Here is a 7,173-nt window from a genome sequence, read left to right on the forward strand (position 1 = left end):
AGGAGGTGTTAGCTTAGGGAAATGATTATATAAAAGAAAAGAATACCAGTGTTCTGTGGAAGAAGTGTTCATAGACTTATTCCATGGTGCTGTAGGCAGTGAGGAAACTAGGGACTGTGAAGTTAATTTACCAGGATCACATCACCAGTTAGTGATATAATTGGGGTAAGAATTCCAGTTTGTAGGCTGCACGTTCTCTATCACGACATTAGACCCTTTATGTCTATCTTTTCTCTCTCAGAATAAATCTTAAGTACATCAATCTAACTTAGATTATAAATGGAAATAGAGCTGTGTATGACAGTAGGAGAATAGGAACGAGCCCGAAAGAAGCTTTGGAAATGTTTTCTTCTGCCTTTAAGGAATGAAATGTTAAGGGACTTACCGTCATGCAGAAAATATAATAACTATTTATATATATGTAATATCATGTATGTATTTTTATATAATAATTATAATATATCTATTCATCCTGACTCAAGACCAGGTCATTTTGTGAAATTCATATTATGCAATAATTGGCACTATAAGAAGATTATGATGGCCACTTTGTATTGCAAAATGAAGTAGGCTATATCATTGCCTAACTGTCAAACCACTGAGCATCAAGGCCCAGCCAAGTTGACACATAACGTTACCATTAGCCAGCATTACTCTCATTTAGCACTTCGGCATTCATTATTGTGAGACACACTTAGCAAATACACAAAATAATTGATAGGTAGTTTTGTTTTGTTTTTTACAAATGCTGTAAATGCAAAATATCTGATAACAACATAGTGAGGATTTTATATACCTCACTAATCTCTGTTTCATTCATATATACTATATGATTTATATGCATATATGTGAATGAGACAGTGAGTGGTTTTCAGCATTAGAAGCCACACCACACAATGCTGTGACTCCAGAAAGAAAGGAAACAAGGCTATTTGAATATGATTGTCCCAGTTTATTGTCCTGAAGCAGTTTCCAGATCACAGTGCAGAAAGGGTAAACAGAAACAGAGCCGATTATCTCACTGAGTTGGAGAGGCATCCATCAAGGATCTCAGGAGGCCAACATGGCTCAGATTTATGAGGCAGAGTACCAGACAGGAAGAAATCACAGAGAAAGAGAACTTCAGACGTGTTTACAGGATCTCCTTGGGTTTACCTGAGTGCAGGTTAGAGCAGACAGGAGAAAGACCCTCTTTGAAGCAAGGGAAAGACACCCTGGAAAACAGAATGGACTACGAATAGTTTGTGTTTCTACAAGCCAAATTGGAGGCACCTCACAAGACAGAAGACCTCAGAATACACAAGATGTTTTTACGTCTTAGCAGTAGGGCTAAATAACTACCTGAATACAGGTTTCTATGAACCCACCATGAAAAGAGTGCAAAAGGAAGCCTTAAAAGGACAAAAGGAACTGACCTGCCTGCCAGAGCACACGCCCACGTTCCTTACAAGAAACAGCTCTGCCAGCCTGCAGCATTGTAAAATTCGCAATGTGCTACACTCGTCAGACATTACCAGATACAAAGGAACAAGGGGAAGGGGCGGGTGGGAAAAGCATACTAGAATCAGCAGGGGGAGAAAACCAATGGCAACAGATTCCAAAATGACAGGGAGCATACATCTTAAAAACGTAGAAGAATATTTGAACATAGTGAGGGGAGAACTAGAATATTTTTTAAAAGACCAAAATGAAATTTCTAAAAGTAAAAATACATGTAATGACATTTACAGCAGATTAGGCATTGTAGCAGCTCAATATTTTCTGCCCTGTTTCTGGAATGTATCGATCCGCTCGCTCGTTGTCACTCAGTACTAGTCTTTGAAGTACATCACGTGATATCCTGGCAGACTGGTCTTTGCATTTTTGTGTTGTGTAGCTTCTAGTGGCTGCGCCAACTTTGGTTTGGCAACATTATCCAAGGCTGAGAAAACTTGCTCCAGATTCTTCACAAAGTCCCTAAGCTCCATAGAGTGTCAAAGGTGACTCTACCGAAGGACCTGACTTACCGCCACACAGCTGCGTCCACCTTATGCATCCGAGGCAGCTTTCCTTTAGACTGCCAAAGTATTGTGTCGACCTTGTTCTCACCTGAATTTTTATGACACACTCATCTTCAGTTTGTTCAAACTGAGGTTAAAAACAATTTCAGAACAATGTACTCACGATTACTCTTCAGTCTTTGGTCACTATTTTCATTACAGTTGGAAAAAGAATCAGTACTAGAAGATCCTACTAAACGTGGCTTTAACGATAAGGGACTTACTGACTCACAAGAAGTTCCATGGCAGGATTCGTCTAGATTCATTAGTTTATTCGCCCAACAATATTACAATGGCGTAAGACCTTTCATCTTTGCATATTAGGCTCCCCCCACCCCACTCCCTTGGCTTCCACATGTATGTACATGAAAGCCGGCAGCTGGAGGCAGAACAGAATCTCACCCCATGCAGTTTTAATTATGGAAGGACACCTTCAACAAATCCCCCTGGTCCCCATTGACCAAGAATGTGTCACATGCTGATATTTATTCCAGTGACTTCCAGGGTAGCAGATTTCTGACTGGTTAGATAGATTCCCTTCCCACCACTTGTCTGCCAGTTTGTTGTGCTGTGGTGGCTTGTATGTTGCTGTGAGGCTGAAAGCCATGAGTTGGTATTTCACACAGAGCCTAAAAGGGAAACAGGTTTCAGAGGAGCTTCCAGACTAAGAGCAGACTATGAGGAAGGAATCCGCTGCCCACTTTGGGGAAAGTCACCAGGGAAACCTTATCATAGCACCAAAATATTGCCAGATACTGAGGGCCTAATGAATAGAAGTGGAAGGTTGTCGGAAACAGTGCCAGAGGACGGGCCCCTGGAATCTGAAGGCACTCGCAGTGTGACTGAGGAGGAGACGCTTCCTCAAGTAAACCTGAGCATGGTGGTGTGGACTGCAGTGGTCAGCAGCAGCATTTACTGATGGGCACAACTCAAGGTGAGAAGAAACAGCTGCAGAAATCTAACAATCTGAACTGGGAAGCTATGAAGTATGAATCTAGGAAAATTAGAAGTCTTCAAAAGTGAAATGGAATGCCTAAAGGCATTAGTGAGCTGAAATGAACCGGTATTGGCCATTTTGAATCAGAAGATCGTGGGATTCGTTATGCCAGGACCGGGACAAGCAAGAGGAATGGGGTTGCATTCATTGTCAAAAAGAGCATTCCAAGATCTGTCTGACAGGAGTATAGTGATCTGCTTTCAGGAAAGCTAGTCCATAAAACTATTATTCAAATTTATGCACCAACCACCAAAGCTGTTGATGTTAGGTGCCATCAAGCTGGTTCCAACTCATAACGACCCTGAGCACAACAGAATAAAACGGTGCCCGGCCCTGCGCCATCTCTCAATAGTTCCGATGCTTGAGCCCATTGTTGCAGCCACTTTGCCAACCCATCTCTTTGGGGTCCTTCTTTGTCGCTGCCCCTCTACTTTATTAAGTATGATGTCCTTCTCCGGGGACTGCTCTCTCCGGACAACGTGTCCAAAGTTTGTGAGATGAAGCCATCCTTGCCTCTCAGCGGGTGGCCACCAAAGCTAGTGAGGAAGAAATTTAAGAAATCTATCAATATCTTCAGTCTGAAATAGATGAAAATGTGCCGGTCATTCTTGGAGATCAGAATGCAACTATTGGAAAGAATAATAGTTGGAAAACATGGTCTTGGTGACAGAAACGAAGCTGGAGATCAAATAATAGAATTTTGCAAGACCAACAATTGTTCACAGCAAATACCTTTATTCAACAACATAATTGGTGACTTACACGTAGACTTCCCCAGATGGAATACACAGAAATCAAATTGACTACATCTGTGGGAAGAGATGATGGAGAAGCTCAATCTCAGTAGCTACAACCAGGCCAGGGACTGACTGTGGAATGTCTGCTTATATGTAAATTCAGGTTGAAGATGAAGAAAATGCAAACAATCCCATGAGACACAACATTCGACCTTGAATCTCTCCCACCTAAATTCTGACAATATTTTAAGAACAGATTTGGTGCACTGAACACTAATGACAGAAAACCTGATGAGGTGTGGGATGACATCAAGAACATCAGACAAGAAGAGAGCAAGAGGTCATTAAAAAGACAGGAAAGAAAGAAGAGATTGAAGGGGCTGGCCGAAGAGACTCTGAAACTTAATCATAAAATAGCTAAGGCAAATGGAAGAAATGATAAAGTCTGAGTCGGCCAGAAAATTTCAAAGGTCAATTTGAGAAGATAAAGTAGAATTAAATGTGAAAAACCTAGAGTTAGAAAACCAAAAAGGAAGAACACACTCAGCTTATCTTAAACTGAAAGAACTCAAGAAAAATCCAGGCCTCGAGTTACAATATTAAAGATTCTATTCGCAACATAGAAGCCCCAGCCAGTGGCATAGTGGTTACATATTGGGCTGCTAAATGCAAGGTCAACAGTTCAAAACACCAGCCACTGCATGAGAGAAAAACAGGGCTTTCTAATCCCCTAAAGAGTAAAAGTCTTAGAAACTCATAGGGGCAATTCTTCTCTGCCCTATAGAATCTTCTATGAGTCAGAATCTACTCAATGGCAGTGAGTTGAGTTGAGGTATGGGCAAAATATTGAACGATGCGGGAAGCATCTAAAGAAGATGGAAGGAATGAATACACAGTCACTGTACCAAAAAGAACCAATCAACATTTCACCATTTCAGGAGGTACCAAATAAGCAAGAACCAGCGATACTGAAGGAAGAAGTTCAAGCTGCACTGAAACCATTAGCCAAAAACAAAGCTCTAGGAATTGATGAAATATTAATTGAAATGTTTTAGGATGAGGAACTGGAAGCACTTTGGAAACTTGGAAGACAGCTACTTGGCAAACTGACTGGAAGAGATCCATATTTGTACCCATTCAAAGGAAAGGTGATCTAATAGAACACAAATTATAGAAAAATATTGATATTACATGCAAGTAAAATTTTTCTGCAGATCATCCAGCAACAGTTGCAGCAGTACATTGACAGGGAGCTGTCAAAGCTTCAGGGTGGATTCAAAAGAGGACATGGAACACGGGATATTATTGTTGATGATAGACGGATCTTGACTAAAAACAGAGAATACTAGAAAGATGTTTCCTTGTGTTTTATTGGCTATGCAAAGGCATTCAATTGTTGAATCATGACAAACTATAGAGAGCCTAGAGAAGAAAGGGAATTCCACAACATTTCTTCTGCCCCTTTGGAACTTATACATGATCAAGAGGCAGTAAGGTGAACAGAACAAGGGAATACTGCATGGATTAAAATCAGGATAGGTGTGCATCAAGGTTATCTCCAACCACCATACTTATTCAATCTATATGCTAAGCAAATAATTATAGAAGCTGGATTATATGAAGAAGAATGAAGCATCAGGATTGCAGGAATTCTTATTAACAACCCATGATATGCAACCTTGCTTGTTGAAAGGGAGGAGGACTTGCAGGACTTGCTGATGAAAATCAAAGATTGCAGCTGCCAGTATGGATTACAGCTCAATGTAAAGAAAGCTAGAATCCTCACAAGTGGATCAATTATTAGCATCATGATAAACAGAGAAAAGATTGAAGTTATCAAGGATTGTGTCTTGCTTGGATCCGCAATCAATGCTCGTGGAACAGCAAGCAAGAGATCAAAGACTCATTGCATTAGGTCAAACAGCTGCATAAGACCACTTGTATTGGAAAGTAAGGGTGTTACTTTGAGGACTAAGTATGCCTGACCCAAGACTAAAATGCCTGACCCAAGCCATGGCATTTTCAATTGCCTCATATGCATGTGAAAGTCGGAAGATCTAAGAAGAACTGATGCATTTACATTGTGCTACTGGTGAAAACCATTGAAAGTTCAATGGACTGCCAAAAGGACAGACAAATCTTTCATGGAAGAAACATGGCCAGAGTGCTCCTTACAGGCAAGCATGGTGAGATTTCATCTTACATGCTTGGGACATGTTGTCAGGAGAGATCAGTTCCTGTAGAAAGATATCATGCTTGGTAAAGGAGAGGGACAGTGAAAAAAAGGATGGTCCTCAATGAGATGGATCGACACAGCAGCTGTAACAATGAGCTCAAGTGTAGGAACCATAGTGAATGTGGCACAGGGCCAGGCGGTGTTTCACTCTGTTGTGCATGGGGTTGCTATGGGTCAGAACCACCTTGACAACACCGGCCACCACCAACAGATTCATCTTTGACAGGAGAGTAAGGTAGGCATTGTGCAGCTCTACTTCTCAGGCGATGCTTTCCCTGCGTAAACAGAAGGTGAACACCAGACTAAATTCATCTCTTCCAGCCAAGTGACGGGGGAAATTGGATTGGGAAGGCTCCTCATTGGGCACTACCCAGAATTGGTATCATCTGACATTGAGCAAAATTGTAAGCAAAAATCTTTGTGAAGCTTAATTTTGACTAAGATTGGTTTGAAAGATTTTTAGGGTATCTATTATAATATGTAGTGTTGCCATGAGTCGACATCAACTCAATGGCAGTGAGAAGTTGTTTCTTATCATTTAGATAGTTAATTTCCTAGATTCTTTTCTGAAAATGGTTAGTGTTATAGGCAAAAGACAACTGTGTTTTACAGAACAGTTATAGAATGGACTGCTTATGCATTTGTCAATTACGAAGTGATAGTTCAAGAAGTACATGGTTATTTTTATTATTTTACAGTGTTACAATATTTTATTTTAATTTGTAATGTATTATTGAGAGTTATTACATTTATCACTCCCTAGTTCAATCACGTCAAGCAGAATTGTACAATTGCTACCACTATCAGTTTCCAAACATCCTTTTTCTTTCGGGACTCCTTGACATCGTCTCCCTTTTGCCAACCCCCCTCACCATTGTAACCCCTGCCCCCAATACCCTTATTCTGCTTGCTGCCCCTATATGTCCATCAATCCTGGGGTCATATACCAAAAAACATACAACACAACTTCAAAAGTGTGACCTCCAATGACATGACACCTCTAATATACACCCTAATATAAATGTTACGATCATTTTATTAGGGGCTCATACAACTCTTATCACAATCCATACAGACATCAATTGTGTAAAGCTCATTTGTACATTCCTTGCCCTCATCATTCTCAAAACATTTCCTCTCCACTTAAGCCCCTGGCATCAGGTC

Source organism: Echinops telfairi, unplaced genomic scaffold, assembly GCF_000313985.2.
Source record: "Echinops telfairi isolate 266 unplaced genomic scaffold, ASM31398v2 ScPeMD7_7424;HRSCAF=8462, whole genome shotgun sequence".
NCBI classification, from domain to species: Eukaryota; Metazoa; Chordata; class Mammalia; order Afrosoricida; family Tenrecidae; genus Echinops; species Echinops telfairi.